This window comes from Canis lupus, chromosome 16 (assembly GCF_003254725.2).
Source record: "Canis lupus dingo isolate Sandy chromosome 16, ASM325472v2, whole genome shotgun sequence".
NCBI lineage: Eukaryota > Metazoa > Chordata > Mammalia > Carnivora > Canidae > Canis > Canis lupus.
In genome coordinates this window covers 54162599-54182320 of record NC_064258.1, presented here as the reverse complement: position 1 = coordinate 54182320, position 19722 = coordinate 54162599, and the positions used below count along the sequence as shown (strand labels likewise).

General features: G+C 40.9%; 1 long non-coding RNA gene across 3 annotated transcripts in view; it reads left to right on the top strand.

Moving 5' to 3' along the window:
• The window catches only part of LOC112651139 (uncharacterized), a 41199-nt gene that overhangs the window by 3578 nt on the left and 17899 nt on the right, over positions 1 to 19722 (top strand). Inside the window, exons 2-4 of one of the 3 annotated variants that reach the window (XR_003130625.3) lie at positions 11125 to 11240; positions 13301 to 13600; positions 17110 to 18554. This is a non-coding gene — a long non-coding RNA (uncharacterized LOC112651139). Of the gene's footprint in view, positions 1 to 11124; positions 11241 to 13300; positions 13601 to 13900; positions 15423 to 17109; positions 18555 to 19722 lie in introns of those variants that run through there. The other 2 variants (XR_003130624.3, XR_007402718.1) reach the window with 2 other exon arrangements.

Here is a 19722-nt window from a genome sequence, read left to right as displayed (position 1 = left end):
GCAACTCCTGCATAAGATCAATCTCTCATTTGCTGGAAACCTAAGAGCCTGGGTGACTTCATTTGTATAGACTAGACAGGTTAGGGGAGTCTAGGCTAAAAATAGGCCTTATTTACTCATTCCTTTTTATCCACATCCAAACCCTGGCCACTAATAGGCCACTCAGATCACAAGAGGCAAAGGAAAACAAACCTAACAGAAATTACACCGAGGGAAAGAGACTATTTTATACTCTACAATCCAGCGCATAGCAGATATCGGCTTGGATTGCTCATCTGTAGGCACGTCTGGGTGCTACAGGGAAGATTTCTCCAAGACTAGTCTTTCTCCTCCACTGCACATATACTTTTTGAGTATTTATTGAACACGGCGCAAAAAAATCATAAAAGAAAGTGTCTGCCTTGATAGAGCTTACACTAACCTGGCCTCATGGTAATAACAAAGTAAAGAATCCAGAAAGGACAGAGGGTTGTTTCAAGTATAAAAGATGATTTTTAGCAGAATCCACAATTATGAATGCACACTGTAGAAGGTAACTCATTCTCGCGGCAAAAGGACATGAGGAAGTTCTGTTGGATCTAGGCTTTGGCTCGAGTTCCTGGTTCATGACACAGAGCCAAGAAAAGCCACTCTTTCTCCCACATGACCTGCATTGGTTGCTACTGGCATACTTCCTAGAGCCTGTAGGTGAAAGAGCCTCAAGATGAGGCCCACACGGGTACAACGTAGAGAGAAGAAACATATCCTCTTCCGTGAGATCCTATAGTAGTTGCACCAGTGTTGTAGGGGTTCCTGCCTTTTCCAGACACAAATATGTTAATGGACTCAGAAATTGATATTAGAGTTGTAGTCAGAAGTCCCCTGGGAAGTGGCAATTACTCAGCAGTGGCGTCTGCTGAAGGTCAATCAAGTGTTGAAGGCAGTGGCGTCTACACAGCGTCAAGGTATGGAAATGTGGCTGCCATGGCACACAGCGGCAAACAGCTTAATCAGATATCTGAGATATCCATCAAAGGCGAGGATTCGAGGGGCTGAGCTGACATGGCCAAGACACAGCATCTGTGGTGTGCTTTTATTGACACTGAAAAGATTAAAGAAAGACCATGATGAGTTCAATGTTTCAAATTCATGGCTCAATGTATAGATTAAATCTCAGGGGCTTCCTCCAATGGCTAAATGAATCTCTCATCTTTTCGTGAGCACAGAAATAGCAGAAAAAGCAGATGTGCTATGCGTTTCTGCAGTTGTAGATCTCCATACCCTTGTGCTTTACAACCTTCGCAGAAATCTGATAAAACAGCCAGGGACATGGTTGGTATTAATGGAACAACTAGCACTAATGTGGGGTTCTCTGGGATGGATTTACAGGCGTAAAGGAATTCAGGCATCTAACCCCAACAAACTTCCCATACCAGGTGAAGCCATTCCTTTCTACTTCCTGAGAGCTTTTTCCTGCCTTATTTAAAGACTTAGAATCTCAGTGGCAGGAGGGAATTATATTTCAGTGGGAAGCCAGTTAACCTCATCATCACACTCTATTATATCTAAACCTAAACTAAATCAGATCCCATCACACTGGGGGCAGGGGGCAGGGAGGTGAGATTAAATAGTCAAGACCAGTAGGATGTGATTCACACAACAAGAACTAGAGTAATTTCCTAATTCATATCCGGAATAATCTGGGGAATGGGTCTAAGCTTGCTTGAACAAAGGGGGACACAGAGTTTTAGGTTGGGCTGACTTTATCCATAGGAATGCCAGAGTTCTGGATTCAGTGTGGCTTTAACAGCTGGAAGTAATGATAAAGATTGGGTTGAGTGACTAAAATAAAGTCTCAGGTGGCTCTTGCTGAATCAAACTGAGGAGGCAGAAAATGTTTGGAATGAAATCAGTAAAGAAATCCAAAGACATTGGGAGATAAAAAATGTTGGAGTAAATCTAATATACGTGGCTAACTTCTCCCCTCGTCAGTCTGACTAGAGAGGGCTCTGAAGACCGAGCATCCAGGTCCTACTGGATATGTATATCTGAGCAAGGACAGGTCAGGTGAGCAAAGCTCTGGCTTAGACACGATCATAATGTCCGTTCTTCCTTTGATTCCACACTCAAAGTCTTTTTTTTTTTTTAAGATTTTATTCATTCATGAGACACACACACACACACACACACAGAGTCAGAGACACAGGCAGAGGGAGGAGCAGGCTCCATGCAGGGAGCCCAATGTGGGACTCAATCCCAGGTCTCTAGGATCACGCCCTGGGCCGAAGGAGGCGCTAAACCGCTGAGCCACCCAGGCTGCCCCTCAAAGTCCTTTGATTGAAGAAGCCAGGAGTGCATCTGAGAAGCTTTGCAATAGCAACCTGATAATATTTTTTGAATCTCCTGATTAGCATTCCTCAAATGATTCAATGGATATTTTAAAAATAACCAGAAGAAGGAAAAGGAAGTTACCTAGATCTTTATGGTCAACCTAGCACTAACTCTTTGCAGGCTAGCCTCCTGGGAATCTCCCTAGATATTGCTCTAGCCAGCTCTAGCAATCAAGGTTGGGAGGTACTGAGGAAGTGGACTCAGGCTACATGTTCCAGACCCCAGGCCCCTAATCACCAGGGTAGGAATTCAGAGGCCAATGATCTGCTTTGTTATACTACTGTAACCATGAGACTTGAACTCAAGCCTTTGATCCTGCCAGGGGAGAGGCTGGTACTTCCCTAATCATGGAGCTTAAAAATCTCCAAGTCTGAAAGCTGGGGTATCTTTCCTAATATCATTTGTCAAGTTCTGTAAGATCTATCTGTGCTGTTCCAGAATTCAAGGACCACAGAAGATCAGACACTTGCTCTTGCTTTTACCCTGTGCTTTTCTCTCGTAAATAGTGTCTCCGAAGACCTAGTATCGATAGTCTTCGATCCCTCAACCTTAGTGTATATATATATATATACACACATTTTCCTGAGGAGCGATGATTGAGTATTCACCAGTGCAGTGCTATTATCATTGTTAGGAATAGCTAAAGTGGAAGCTTCTGGGGTCTTTTCCACCCACAATGGGAATAAATCAAAGGCATGACCACAGACCTGGCGAAATTACAAATATTTGCAATATCATTTAAGGCTTGAAAAATGTGAGAGTGGAGATCCTCATCACTTTCATAGTTAGCTGTCCAGCTCAGCTAGTGAAAAGGCAGACTGATCACAGAGAATGGCTATAGATTATCAGAAGTTTAATCAAGTGGGGATTCAATTTTGCGATTTTGTACAAGATGTGGTCTCTTCATGGGAGCAAATCAATATGGCCCTTACTAAGCACCCATTGATTTGACAAATGCTTTTTTCTCTATCTCCAAAAGCAGTAAATAGCCGAAGTTTGTTTTCCTGTGACAGCGACAGCTGTACATCTTCACTGCCTTGTCACAGGGTTATGTCACCTTTCCGTGTCTGTGTCCCAAGTCATTCAGCAAGGATAAGTAATTACACCATCAATTCTCAGAACATCACAACTGGCCATCACCCTAGTGACATATAGAAAACATGGCAGGCAGGCTCCCTATTACCTTGTAAGATACATGACTACCCAACCTGAAAAATAAATGCCATAGAAGTGCAAGGATCTTTCACTTTCATAAGGCTTCTGAGAGTCCTATGATCTAAGGGAACTCCTCTTTGATTTTGAAAGAAAAATAAATCATAAATCTGCGAGCTGCACTGGTCCATATACGGTGGCCCTAAACAACTGTTCTTTGGCCCAAAGAACAAGAATGCTCCCCTACTGGTGCAAATTGCGATGCAAGCAACTCTTACATCTGGCCCTCACGGCTCAGTGTGTCTTGCAGATGCTGCCTAGACCCTGTGCTGAGAGCAATAGCAGGAGCTCTGGTGATTTTGGAGACACATCATGACTTTGCTAGAAGTAATTAGCTCTTCTCTTGCCTCTGAGCCCCACGTGGTGAAGGCCCGTCTGTAACATCTCATGTGACCATTAGGTCTTGTCTGGCTAATATCAACTGAATGTTATCTGACACACTATGTCATAAATTTTGGTATTCATAGTGGTTGAATTTTACACTTAATAAATATGTGAACTTGGGCAACTTTCCTTTTTGTGCTTTGGTTTCTCCATTAGCCAGAAGTTGATGATAGTAAGTACTCCACAATGTTTTGATGGGATTAATGGCTTGACACCTGTAGACCACAGACAATAGTGTCTGGCACATATTAAGGGTTTATTAAATGTTAACTGTTATGTTTATTTTTCTCCTTTGAGGACCAGGACCTATAACCCTGGGGAGTCCAGAGTTGTAAGGGTGAGTCTCTAGGAATGATGATGGCTCATCCTTGTACCCAAACCAACGTGCTCTTCATATTGGGGTCCACAGCACCGTATAAAGGCTTCTAATTTAGTGTATGCAACCTGTCTTGGAAGATGGGATCCTATCCTCACAGAGAATTGTTCTTGAGCTGGTGCTGCAATGCCTTCAAATCTTAATTCCAGTGCTTGTAGAGCACCTTCCTCGTCAACGTATGGGCAGAGCGGTATTCCCAGATACGGAATGTGTTGCCTCCAAAATGAGGCATGTACCACATGTACCAAGAGTTGTGATTTGTTCCAAGTGGTAGTAATTCAAAATGCAACACTGCCTATTCCTGTGAAGGGAATGTCTTGACATGTCCTTGACCACCAGAGCTCCCATATCTTTACAGGAGTGACAGTCTCTGAATGTTCACAGATCATTTCTCTGTCCTCCAGAGTACAACTGTCTCCACACGCCCTTCTTGCTCATCCTGCCAGATTAGCTTGATGTCACTGATAAAATAGATCCATGTGGTGTTTTGTAGAATATCCAAAAAAGTCTAGATCTCTACAGATGATATGGTGGGATGAGGTCATCAAGAAAGCCTTGGGGAAAAACTGTGAATGTGCAAGTTTATTTTTTCCAAGAGAAAGCTAATGGTTCCTGCTCTTCTCTGTTGATTGGGAAAGAATGTCCTAATTAAGTCACTAGCTACATGCCATGTGGCTGAGGCCATATTCATCTGCTACAGCAATGATGCTGCCTCTATCCTGGTGGCTGGTCAGCCTAACTTGAAGTCTATAATCATTTTCCAGGATCCAACCATTTCTTGCAGGAGCCAGCGTGACAAATAAAATGGAGCTATAATAGACACCGGGACCTCTTTGTCTTTAGATCTGTAAGTGTGGCACTGTCCTGTTATCCTTCCTGGCGTATACTTTCCATTTACTCTCTTGACTGTGGTGGTGGGGCAATGATGGAGGTTTGCCCATAGCTCTCACTACACAGGCCTAGAACCTATTGTGAAGGTGACTGTGATTTTCAAGAAAGTCAAATGTATGTGTAGGCTTGGGAACTTTAGAAAAGACCTTTGGGTGGATTTGGAGACCCATAGTCTCACAGTAAGTTGGGTTTGTTCCAGGAATCGAATTATTACCTGGACCCCATATATTTCTATGATGATAGGGAAGCCAAGGGGATAATTTAGCTGTCTAGGTATCCATATCAACTCAGACCTGTGTCTAATAGTCCCTGAAATGCCCTCTCCTCAGGGAATAGTAACCTGAGTAGATTGTTCTAGGTTCTTCGGGAGAACAAGTGGAGGCATGGTTGCAGCACGCATTTGCAGTATTGCTGAAGGGTCTTGCCTCCTGTGGAAATAGCTCTTTCTTCAGTTAATGGCTCCCGGCTTTGAAAACTGCCTCAGGATTATGGCTTATTTCATGGAGTGACAGCCAGCTCTCTCCCATTCATATGCTCTTGCTTTCTTCTGATTATTCGTGAAATAGCCCCCTCACTGGTTGCACATGTATTTTTCTGCTGAGGACTCCATGTTCTGTTCATCATCTCCACACCTCCCCATGAAGCAAACCCCATCAGGGGCCACTCTGACCTGGATAGTTGTTACGATCATTGTAAATCCCTGCTTCCCAGATTTTTGGTATTTATTTATTTATTTATCTATCTATTTATTTATTTATTTATTTATTTTTTCAGATTTTTGATATTTAAAAGCCACTAGCTTCATAGCTTTAGGCCTTTGCAGTTCTTCTGCTTTCAATGAGGCAAGCTTTTCCTCTCTTGGCCCTGGGCTACAGAGCAGGCCTCTTAATGAGGCTGATATCCTCGTTTATCAGCTAATTCTGGAGCCTCTGAGTCTCCTGTGTCCTCTGAGCATTCCTCTGTTGGGGGAGGCGGGGACAAATACGAATGATTTGAGGGCATCACCAGAATGTTACCACTCTATCATGGTCATGTTTCTGAGCCTTTTCATCACTTCTCTACAATCCCCCCTAATAAGTCAGGAATTTCAGTTCCATTTACAATGAACCATTGCTTTCTTTAGGCTCCTCAGGAGCCATTCCAGCAGCAGGTTTGCATCACCCCATGGGGTCCTTGGCAGAGTGTTAAGTCCCATATCACAAGAGATGCTCTAAGTCAATAAACTCTCTCTTATTTTCCAGTCCTCTTGATTAAAAACCTCTGAATCCAGTCCCTCAAGGACTGCCCTGACTCCTGCCATCCCACATTGCTGCTGGTATTGTGGCAAAGGCTCTTTATCCCTTTAAGAGGCAGCATGTCCCTGGCTCAGTTATGCTGTGACTGAACTATAGTGATGGGCAATATACTGAGAGATCTGCAGGGGAGTAGCGGAGTAGCTCTGTCCTTTCTTCCTCCATGAGAGTGGAGATAGCTCTTGAGAAGAAGGACTGGCTCACCTTTGTAGGTTCAGAAGGTTCAAAAGAGTCTGGATGTTGATGGGGGGAGGTTGTGCATATATGGGAACATTCTGTACTTTCTACTCAATTTTGCTGTGAATCTAAAAGTGCTCTAAAAATTAAGTTTATTATTTAAAAAAAAAAAAAGAGTTTTGGGAATTCAAATCTCAAGGGACATCTGCCCAGCTATCTGTATCTCAGTTGTCTGGATTCCAGGTCTACCTAACCAAATTTGGTAGAACTGAGCTGCTTCAGCTGAGGCTGCAATTGTCTTTGGAGATGAGTGGCTATAATGTAAATCCTCAGTCTTTTTTAGGCCTTTTCTCTTCTCCCAAGAGAGAAAAGTGGCTTCTTTTAGACTAGCAATGAGGACTCTGGTCTTTATACTTGATTCTTAATTATTTGTTAAAAAGTATCAGCTTTTCATTCGGAAGGACACTGCAGTGACTTAATGGCAACCAACTGATTCTGCTGTTATTCTGTATGCTGTTTCCAATTCTTGTTAGATTCACCAGTCATGGGATTTCCTTCCATAGGAATAGTCTCCCAAGTCACATCAGTGACTCTTTAGTGATTGGGCTGCCTCTTTGTGCCAGGGTCTATTCACAGCTCGCACACCACTGGGATGGTCATTGTCAAATGGGTGGCTGGAGATCCAGTCTCGGAAGCACATCTTTCCTGCCAGCTTTCTTGGACGACTCTTGGAGCCCGTTGGGTTCTTGGGAAGCGGACACTGGGTGGAGATAGGACTACCAAAGGCTTCTGTGAGAGGCAAAGAGAGGAAGCAAGGTTGTACTAGAGGAGCTGACAGGCCCTGATACACCTGACAAAATCTCAGTGCAGCCGGTGGGGAGGTCCAGAGCAAGGTTGCCAGTCAGGCAGAAATGGTGAGCAGGCTTTGTACCTCAGCCTTGCTCTGGCATCAACCATCATTGGGGACCATCCTGAAAAGAATATGACCTTGGTGCAAAAGCTGTCTGCTAACTACACTCCTCAAACTGAGTCCCATATTAAAAAAAGGATCTAAGAGACTCAGCCCCACTTTTACACATTCTCAGAATGAATTCAGGTAGCGAAATGGAGGGATGAGGTTGATCTGCAGTTTGTATCATGGAGCCAGGACATTGTTTCTCCAGCATGAGAGCTTCTCAGCGCAGCAGCTTCAAACAGTAAATTATTTTAGCATCAGTTTCTTCTTAAGGGACAAGGAACAGTGTGAGTCCATGTTATAATTACCTGTTTCGTATTTGTTTCATTTCATTGTATTTCTTTATTATACAATTGAGATCCAATGATGGGCTTAATCTGGAAAATATTTGGAGTAATATTGAAAATTATTATGCTGCTTCTCATGTGTACTTTTCAAAGTGTTCAGAGAAACACCATCTCATTTGGATCACAGAATAACCCTATCAAGTAGACAGAACCAGGTCAAAAATTCTCTTGGGTCAATTTTTGTAAGTATCTCATAACTTATAAAGATATTTTCATGACAAAAAAAAAAAAAAAAAAAAAAAAGATATTTTCATGACAATAGAAAAGAAAAAAAAAAAAAAAGGTTACCACATGACCATAGAGGCCCTTTGCTGCTTTAGAAGGGATCCAGAGATCACTGATTTAAAAACTGAAACTACCAGCACATTCTTATCTTTTATTGAAGTTTAGTTGACACACAATGTTACACTGGCTTCAGGCATACCACAGAGTGATTTGATAAGTCTATATGTTAAGCTGTGCTCACCAGCATTTTCTTAAGAGTCCTTACTCTGAGTTTTTTCAGTTTTTGTCATAACTTTAAGTTCATATGAATTTGGTGAATTTAAAGGTAAATGATATTAGTTGTTGGCATTTGAATTTTAACATTAATAAATAAGATACAAAACATTAGGCAGTTTGATAAGAGAGAAAATTCACCAATTAAAAGACAAAATTTAAATTTCTATTATCATCCAATCGTTATTTAGTCACATTTTTACATTATTGCAAATATGTATACATATAATTATATAATTTTCTACTTTGCTTTTTTAAAACTTTACAACATGCCAAAGCATTTCCAAGATCCATACTTCTATAGTCATCATTAGTACAATTTTCTTTTTAGGATTGTATTTATTTTAGAGAGAGAGAAAGAGAGCGAGTGAAGAGAGACGGGGGACAGGCAGGGAGAAGGAGAAAGAATCTGAAGCAGACTCTACTTAGAGCACAGAGACCACTGTGGGGTTCAATTCCATGACCATAAGATCATGACCTGAGCCAAAATCAAGAGTTGGACATTTTCCTGATTGAGCCACCCAGGTACCCCTATTACTATAATTTTTAATGACTATCTACTATTATCTACTGTTTTAAAATGTTTCAAACATGGTCTAAGTGGGCATTTTATTTTATTTTTATTTTTTTTAAGCGGGCATTTAAAAAAATAAATCTCATGGCAGATAGACATCTTGGGACATATAAAGTAAAAAAGATATATTAAAATAATATATTCCTTTAAAAAAAACTGGACCAAACATATGGTTAAAAATCATTTATAATGTAGTTGTTCCTGTGAGATTTTAGCATTCTCATTGACCTTTCAGCCTCAATCTAAAAATAGAAGACCTTATCAGAGGTTTAGCCTGTAAATCTATTTTTAGATGTACAGCGTCATGACCTAAACTTAATAAAAATCAAACACAAAGAGTTGAAAGTGGGAAGCTTCTTTGCAGAAATTCCTTTGGGGCTATATCCTGCCTAAATTCTACAAGAAGAATTCCCACAGAAATCAGTAGGAGATTAAAATAAATATCAATGGCAGGATATAGTCCCAAAAAACTTTAAACTTGACAGGTTAATTGTTTTTCAGAATGATCGGAATTTGGGGGCAATATTTTCATGAGGGAAAACCAACATTTTGGCCGCAGATAAATTTGTACACAGTCTTTTGTATAGTAGGGCCTTATCTGTGGGAATAATGCCCACGTTGTTTTATGACATGGGTTCCTACTTTTTTGAAGAGAACTTTTCAGAGGAGGCATTCTGATCTTGCATCGGTGGGGCAGATTTCCATAAAAATGCTTTTATTTTAAGTAAGACAGACAGTATATAAATTGGAAAAATTTATCTCTAACACCCCTTGCTTAGCTACATTATTTGAAAATTATTAAGAAACAAATTATATACCACAAGTGAAAGATTCAAAGATAAGATTGGGCAATGAGTGCCTTAAAGCACATTGGCTATGAAATGTTACAACTAGTACAAATGTGTATGTACGTAGAGTTCAGGTTGCCTAACTTATCACCTGGAACACTCGAATAGAGGTCGTAGAAAAGTCAGCTTTTGCATTCATTGTTAAACTTTGCCCCACATGTCACAGAACAAATGCACAGCCTTAGACCCCTTAGCGTCTCTGACTCACGTTTTCCTTTTTGTGCCTTTCTGTGAAATGAGGATGAGATTCAAGAAAGAGCAACAGAAGCATAGAAGGATTTCCTTTTCTGACAACCAGAAGTCAAGAGTTAGTCAATTGTGGGCAATGACTCAGCATTCCAGGGATGACAGGGCTAGCTGCTCCCTGGGGAGTCTGGTGTCCTCACCTTCCCATTAGGAGGTGGCTGCCACAGGGCCAGATATTGTGTCTTTGTTGAAGGTTGGTTATGGGGTAAAGGAACAATGTCACTGATGCTATTCCCTTTTTCTCAAAAAATTTAAAAAATAAATGAAAGATTTCCCAGAAGCTCCCTCACATCTATCAGCATGTGTCCTGTCTGGAACTGTGCGATATGACCAATCCTAGCTGCAAAGGGGACTGGGATTAGAGCACAACATTTTTGATATAGGCAAGAGTATATAATTTATTAATTATAACTTATTCATATAATATATACGTTTATATATAAATATGTAAATCATAATATATAAATATACAGATTGCATAATTATATAATTATATAAATTTATATAATAAATTATATGACTTATCTTAATTATCTTCAAGGCACTTATAAAAATTGCAATGATATTTTGAATAAAGGTGGGCACAGAGCAGATACCCACTAACCTTCATGAGATCAATAACCATGATTGTTTAGTTTCCTCCTGTAAACTAATAGAGCTTTAGCTATATTACAGCACTGTCGTATAACCGGGTGGTTGGTACTTAATATATGGCCAGGAAACAAAAGAAGCAGAATCAGTAATATTCATTCCAACACAGGTATTCAATTCAAACAACATTAAGTTAGTGCCTATTATTTTCAAATTAGGTGCTAGGGGCTATAGGAAGTATAGTGGGCAGGTAAGCTTGAGTCCAACCAAATACGATAGGAAGCTATACATGTTTGGAGCATAATTAGAGATTTAAGTGAAGCCCTCTAGAAATATAAAGCAATCACAATTATTTTCCACTAGAAATTAAGTGGAGAGTCAACCGGAAGATTGACAACACAGGCAGAGGAGGACCTAAGAGGAAAGGACCAATTTCTACTGCAGCAAGAATGTCAGTGACTGGGACAAGCCCTCACAAGGTAATTTGCATTCATTTGGAAGAGAAAGAACAAGAGTGGTTTTGATCATTTAACAATTCAAAAGAAAGAACACAAACAGGACTTCTTTTATGAAGTTAAAAGATTCAAGTATGGAGATGCCACAGAAGGATATGGAAATTAAAGGAGATATCTAGTCCATGGGGAATAGAGTACTTGGTTGAAATGGAAGCAATTTGTTTTCTTCTGAGACCCAAGATCTTGGACAGTAAAAAATAAGAAAAAAAATTAAGTACCAGTGGAAAAAATGATACTGCCTCTGATTAACTTTAGAAGCTGGGCACAGATTGAATTTGTTATTGAGGAAGCTGTAAAGAGAACCCCAAAATAAATCAGTTTGGTTCCAAATTTACCTTAGGTTGAAAATGGTCTGATCAAAAATTGTTTCCCATACTGTGTGGAATGAAAACCTCCATCTAAAGCATGTTGGCATTGCTACATCAGTTTCTTTTAATATCAGTTTCAGCAAATATTTTAAGATGATTGAGGCATGAAAATCTGTTTGAGATTAAAAACCTGCTGTTAGCCCAAGGAATGTAATAGTAAATGAAATGTCAGGAGGAATTCAATGTACATGTTTGAGCTTGTAGAACAACTGTGTTCAAAGGAAATTAAACAGGAAAAAAAAAAAAAGACAAAAAACTTTGTTTCAATATGGCCAATATATGAGTAGATTAAATAGTTTGTAAAAATTTCTTGTTCAGTGTCTACATCACAAAACTGTTTTCTAAATAAGTATACATTCCCCTTCTCTGATGCTAAGTGCTAATGTTTATTGAGCATTTACTATACTCCAGCTACTGTGCTGATTAGGTTGTACATATCTCCTCAAATAATCTTTTTTTTAAAGATTTTATTTATTTATTCATGAGAGACACAGAGAGAGAGAGAGAGAAAGAGAGAGAGAGCGACCCAGGCAGAGGGAGAAGCAGGCTCCACCAAGGAGCCCGACGTGGGACTCAATCCCGGGTCTCCTGGATCACGCCCTGGACTGAAGGCGGCGCTAAACCAGTGAGCCACCCGGGCTGCCCTCCTCAAATAATCTGAATTATAAATAGGTAGAAACTATTTTTAGTTCTCCTTTAAAAATGAGAAAACTGCTAAGTGGCAGTGTCTTGGTCACACAATTAAGCAGAAAAGTAAGACTGGACTCATGATTCCTTCTCACTGCTAACCACCCTCTCATATACTATTTCTGTTGTTTGGATTCATCAGGTATTTTTTAAAAAGGGGGAGGGATGAAGAGGAGAACTTGGATGATTGGTGTACCCTTGATATTAATGCCCATGATTATATCTTATTCAAGTTACTAAATTAACTTTAAACTATTCTTGGCTCTGTAAAGAAAGTCTTCCATTAAACATGAGACATAATTCTATGTTCCCTCTCTACCATTGAAAAAGTTTACCTCCGGCAAGGATATGTTTTCAGTATGGGAAAAGATTTTGTGTATTCTGCTAGGGAAAAAGAACATATTTTCTATGTTAGAGTCAATAAAAGAGTTTAAGATATACACTGCAGGGACGCCTGGGTGGCTTGGCTGTTTAGAGTCTGTCTTCAGCCCAGGGTGTGATCCCAGAGTCCCAGGATTGAGTCCTGCGTCAGGGTCCCTGCATGGAGCCTGCTTCTCCCTCTGCCTGTGTTTCTGCCTCTGTGTCTGTGTCTCTCATGAATAAATAAAATAAAATCTTTTATAAAAAAAAGAAAAAGGAAAAAAAAAAGAAAAAGAAAAGAAATACACCTTGGTTCCAGGACTCAGGTAAGTTCCCTTTTATATCTTCTCTTTAATGTTTGGTGAGGAAATCTTTTGTTTGATTTTCCTTCTTTGAAAGGGACCATTCATTTCCTAAAGTTATAAATCTGACTATTGTTAGAGTCCAAGTGACAAAAGTTTGGGAAATGGAAAAAACACAAACACCAGTAAGATAATCCACGAAAACGGAGTCTAGGTTTGAATAGTGTTATTCATCATTTTTAATGGCATGATGCTGCAATTGTGTTGCTAGAAATATGACCTTCTTTCCTTAAATAACTGCTTTTAGGGTTTCCACGAGCCATTCCTCCTTCATTCTGAGCATGGTCCTGGGAACCTGTGTGAAGCAAACCAGGCCAGAGAGTGGTTTGGTTTGTGTTGGCCGAGGATTTGGGGGCACAGAATGAAGTGGAGTGGAGACCTCCCGGGAGATGAAGAATAAGCTGGAAGCTAGGCAATGTCTGAAAATTTGAGTCTATAAAATTGGGCAGTGAGAACACAGGAGCCCAAGTAAAGTACGTTACACGGTATCTATGAGCCAATTTGGAAAGTGGAGCCCAGAAGAGTCCCCTTGGGCACCAGATATGAGGTAAGGATTCTTTTACAGCTTGGCAGCTGTAGATCTATATGCTGGGAAAGAGATCAATTTTAGACACTTTAAAGTTATTAAAGTCTCATTTTCACAACAGACTCTCTCAACAGTGGACAGTTCAGCTAATGGGATAATTTAACCAAGAAACGAATTTATCCAAAAAATTCCTGAAGGACTGATAGAAGAAACTTTTTACTCAGGCAACAAAACCAGAATTTATTAAATTGTACCATGGACATTCGACAAGCAAATCTAATATTAAGAGTATTAAAAGTTGTTTTTTTTTTTTTTTAACAGCAATATCCACAGGGACTTTTATTCCTTGACCTCACTTTGCCCCTCGATCCAAAATTCATACAAATTAAGTGGTGAAAGCTGACAAAACGTTTGAATTACCTTAAAATGACATGTTATGAATTTAAAGCAGAAGGAGAGAAGATGAACTAACATTTACCTAAAGTGACAGATGCACTAATTGCAAGCTTAACAGAGAAAGTGTTCCTGAGAATAAAAACACCAGAAGGAAATGACAATTGTAGGAAATTTCTTTATGATGTAAAAATTCTCTGGGGGAAAAATGGCATCAGATTTTTGCCTCTAATGAATTATTATAGAGTAAAATAAAAAAGACTTTTTAGGACCCAATAATCCCAGCTCCCACAGACCGGGCACCTGCTGCAGGTCAGGTACTGCACTTGGCCTTGACTTGCACACACTGTCTCCTCTGGTCGTCACATCAACCCTCCTCATTGCTCACATGAAGATGCAGATGCAGATAAGAAACAGACTTCTGGGAGGTTCTGTGATTCACCAGATCTGGGTTTAGGAGTCATTCATGCCGGGCTTCAAAACTTGATTTTTGAGCACAGGATCAATTTAGCTATTAATTCTATTTTTTCCCAAGTTATTCGTTGTCACATAAACAAGGAAAATATGTATATTCCAAGGGGGCATCCTATGGACACTTGAATCATATATTACTGGATTGTGCTAAAAGCATACAATCTAAAGGAAATTTTGTATCATTATCTTGGGTAAATCCTGTGACTCGAATTTTGACGGGAGTGTTGGTTTTTCCCTTCTAGAGTGGCCTTCTTTCTTGTCCAGGCTCTAAGCAAACTGAGAAGTAAGATGAAGAGTAATGGATATGGAAAATGAAAATGTTGCTAACCACCCTTCCCCCTAAACAAAACCCCATAAAAAACCCCCCAACAACTGAGAAGGTCTAAGTTGTTAAGGGCTAACTAAGCCTGGGAAATGAAGCCAAGATTAGACTTGTCCACCCTGCCAAGGCTTTAAGGACTGACTGTTTTAGGGGAAAGCCAGCTCCCTGGGACCATAGAGACGGTCTACAGCTGGGAGCAGATAGCTCTCAAGAGGGAAAGTGTTGGGCTAGCTCTGCATGCCTAGTGGTTTCTTTTGAAATCTGTCAGTCAGATTAATCCCCCCAACCCCCCAGCGCAGAGCAAAGGGGCAGACAAGAGGTAGGTTGTATAGTCATAGAGTTACTTTCACAGAAGGGAAACAGCACTCCCTTTAACAGATTTGTTTTGTTTCTCCTTCCTCACTGGCTTAGCTCCTCAGCCTGTGTGTGGTTGGGGGCAGGGGTGGGTAGTCCTCTGTCCAGGAGATGAGCATTCTAGACCCGGCTGCTGTCACGCTCACGAGGCCATTCTTTACCCACTTTCCTGGGTGGCTCAGTGGTTGAGTGTCTGCCCTTGGCCCAGGGTGTGATCCCAGGGTCCTAGGATCGAGCCCCATGTCGGGCTCCCTGCATGGAGCCTGATTCTCCCTCTGCCTGTGTCTCTGCCTCTGTGTGTGTGTCTCATGAATAAATAAATAAAATCTTAAAAAAAATCCAAAAATCGAAAAGGCCAATCACTGCTCTCTTAATATCCTCTTGGCACCTCTCATAGGAAAGACACATTTTGCCCTGAGAAGGCTCTAAAATGAGTTTGCTGCTTCGTTAATTAATCTACTCCAGGGTGACTCTAGGTAAGACTGAAAATTTACTCACTGTTTTTATTTTCCATCCCAAGTTATGTCCAGCCGTGCTTTCCAACATTATCGCTGGTTCTAGAATGAGGCTTAATGACATTATTAAGAATGAAATATACAAATGCCGCAAAAATAAAATGCCAGGAAAGTTCAGTAGAAGCCATCTTCTGCTGTCAAATTCACAGAGAGAAACAAAAGGCTACACCCATTAAACTTTAAAGAAAATGTTTAAAATATAATTTTCTTGAGAATATGAGTTAAAAGTTAGAATTTAAAATAATGCCTAATTTTCAATTCTGCTAGAGGTTTTTCTTAATTTATCTGGACACATGAAAATGGGGGTGGGTATTTCTTCTGGGCCTCATATATTTCATTAATTGAACCCAAGGTATCTAATATGTGTCTCTTTCTAGAATCCAAAGAGTCAATAGGTCATGCAGGCCTATAACTACACTGCCCCTCTATATACCAACTTTAAGAAAAATGGGCCGCCCTCAGGTCCTAGAATATTTTCCCAGGTAAAAAATCCCTTGAACTCATTATTTAATCTTAACTAAAATGGCAGTATAAAAGCTCAGTTATTTCTAAATGAAAGAAGGCATATTAATTTATCTATTGCTATGTGATAAATCACCCCAAAACTTAGTAGCTTAAAACAACAAACATCGTCTCACACTTTCTATGGTTCAGGAAACCAAGAGCACTTTCTCTGGTTGGTTTTCACCCAGAGGCCCTCATGAAGGTGCGTCCAGCTGCCCTCCAGGGCTGTGGTCAGCATTTCTAAACCCACTCGTGTGGCAGCAGACAGCCCACAGCTGCTCCCCGGCCGATGGACAAACACCTCAATCTTGCACCATGGGAGCCTCTCCATAGGCCGCCCGCGTGTCCTCAGAACATGGCTACTGCTCTGTCATTTATGTCCTAACTCCTGAGTCATGCACTGTCTTCTGTCTTATTCTATTCCTTAGGAATGAGTCACTCAGGGCGCCTGGGTGGCTCAGTTGGTTGAGCGTCCGACTCTTGGTTTCAGTTCTGGTCATGATCTCACGTGTGGTGGGAAGGAGCCCCTCCTTGGCTCCAGACTCAGTGGGTAGTCTGCTTGAGATTCTCTCTCCCTCTGCCCCTCCCCTCATTGCATGCTTTCATTCTCTCTCAAATAAATAAATCTTAAAAAAAAGAGAGAGAGACAGAAATGAGTCACTCAGTACAAGAATAACCTCCGCAGAGAATAATTACACAGAGGTTCTGATACTAAGAGGTAGGGAACATGGGGGGGGGGGCCGTCTTAGAGACTGGCTCCCCAAAATAGGTGATAAAAATTTTAAAAATCATAATTTTTATTCTCATCAAGATGCCACTGGTCAGTTGATACAAAGTAAGTAGACTCTATGACATGTTAATTTAAATTAGTAGGGTTCCATCTCTGGCAAAAAAGGTTTAGTACCATGCACATACCATTTCTGGTAGAGAAATCTGCCCAGGCTTCTTAACTCTGTTTCCTTTCTCAGGCCCAAAGGAGAAGAACACCTCTTTTAGGCGAGGAGGCATGTGTTGAATGTTCTCGTACAAGTGTAGCTACTGCTCTAGTAACACTAACATTTCCACCGTGGGATTGGAGCAAGAGAGGAGCACAGCCACCAGGAGAGCATCCGTTCTGAGAGGAAAGCTACCCCCTTCCCCACCTGCCCTGCTCGCTGCATCTCTGCATCTCGGCCTGATGCTTCCCCCCACCCACCTTCCTTCTCAGAAGTCCACAGGGCTCTCCCAAATGCCAAATGCCACCAACACCCCGCACTTCTTCTCCAGAATGATGATCTCACTTTGATATTTGAGACTCAGCCTTTGGGAATGGTGTGGTTTTATTTCTCAGTATCACTTTTTCAAAATTCCCGTCTGCCTTGACTTCCTTAACCCTGCATTCTCCAGAACCTTCGGCTGTATCTGCAAGCTCCTTCCCTCTCTCTTCAGGCTCATCATCCTTGATGCATCCTTGAAGAGGGGACTCACAGACACCTGCCCCCAGGGCTGGTGTCTCCTAACCACTTGCTCTACCGTGGACACCGCACCGTGCTGTGGCTTCTACAACGTGTCCACGAGAGCTGCTCACAGTGCTCTTGCGTAGGCCCAAACCTGAATTTCCAGCTTCCGACTGTATATATATTTATTTTCAATATTCAAGGTGATCATGTAAATGTGTCCAACACACACACAAATATATACATCCGTGTTTACCAGAAACTGCTTTCCTTTATATATTCCTCACTCCAGGCAATCACATCCCCATTCTTGCAGTCACTGATGCCAGAAACAGCATGATCGTCTCTGATTCCACCTCCTTGTTGCCCATGGTCCCCCAGACCAGTTGAAGGGTGTGTACTACCAGATTTGTCCTGGGTTCAGTCTCTGCTCTACCATTTCTTACCTCTGTGACCTTGAACTACTTAACCTCCCTGACCCTCAATTCTCACATCTGGAATACAGGTGGCTCCAGGGGGCTGTTTTGAAGGTTTAATGGATGAGTGTGTGGGGTCCTTAACACAGTCGTGATCACAGAGATGGCAGCTGATGCACATTTTACGATCATTAATGTGTCGGCTCTGACTCTGGACTGTCTAGATTGTGTGCCCTCCTTTCTGCTGCTACTGCTTTAATTAATTTCCTTTTGTTTTCTCATGTGGATTATTGCATCTGACTGGCCTCCCTGTTTGTAGTTTCATGCCCTTTAAATCCATCATTCATATGTCCCATGCCTTCTCTTACTAAAGCCCAGAACTATTTGGGCCAGTCTGCTGCTTTAACGCTCCAGGGGCTGCTCACACTCTACAAGGTCCCGTTTGGTCCCTGACTCAGCATCCAGGTTCTCAAGAATCTGCTCGCAACTAGCTTTCCTCATCACACATTTAGACTGAAGCCACACTGGGCTCATCGCTGTTCCTGAGGGCACTTTTCCTAAACTCATGACTTTTTCGAAAAAAGAAAAAAAAAAAATCCCTCAGTCTGAAGTTCTCTATGCTGTTGCAGATATAAGCTAAAATTCCTTTCCTTTCTGCTGAATCAGCAGACTTCCTCTTACTGTCCTCACCACTTTTTAACCTCATCATGGTGGTTTATATGTTCATGTCCACAACAATATCATAAGCTCCCTGAGAACAGAAATCTTGTCTGATTCTTTGGGCACAGTCGTTAACAGCTAGCAGATGACAGGGAAGCACTCATATACATGAATTTGTAACTCTAATAAACATTCCAGGTTAGGAGTTCTAAATTGCAGATTCTACTCCTCTGCCAAATTAATATGTTTCTGTTTTGATAATTATTTGCTTCTTTTCAACTTGGATGGTACTGTGGGTGCTAGGAATCGCACGGCCCATTCCCGGTGGCGTGCCATGTTAGCTCGCCTGTGGAAAGCAGAGAGAATGGGAGGCAGTAGGTTCACAGGAGCACCACGAAGACGTTAAAAATCAAATCTGAAATATAAATGCTACGTATAATAAGTAAACAAATCATTGGAAACATTTTTAATTAAAATAGCGAGAATCGTAACAGCAAGAATCCAGATGGAAGGTTTTTTCTGAAATTACTCTCTCTCACACCCTAAGAGTCATTGGTTCTAACTTGACTTAGAAACAGGTCCTGTTAAAAGAAGTTCAACTTTATTTAGTGCCACACAATTGACAGGTGCCTTTCCAGTGTTCATGCAGTTTTATATCAGAGTCTCATTTATTTCTTGGTTTTATTGAAGTTCTAGGCCAAATGTGAACCCTGTGGAGTTAATGAACAGAAGCATCCTTTTCTACCTCTATTAAAACTTGGCTATCGGCTATATAACACTGAACACACCTCGGCTTCTTAAACAAGGTGCCAATATAGCCTGCTCTGCTTATAGAGAAAATTAAGAAAGGCACCTTGGTGTCATGTATCGGAACGGTTCCAAATCCCTGAATGCCTGCTAATATAGTCTTCATTTTAAAAATAAATGAAATCTCTCCACTCACTTGGTTGAAACACAACTTGTCTGTTTAAACCTCTGCTTTCAAACATTTATCACGCCTCATAATTCCTCCTGTGATACCAGTATCCTAATTTCAAGACAAATCTTCAAATATAAATGCTAGTAAACA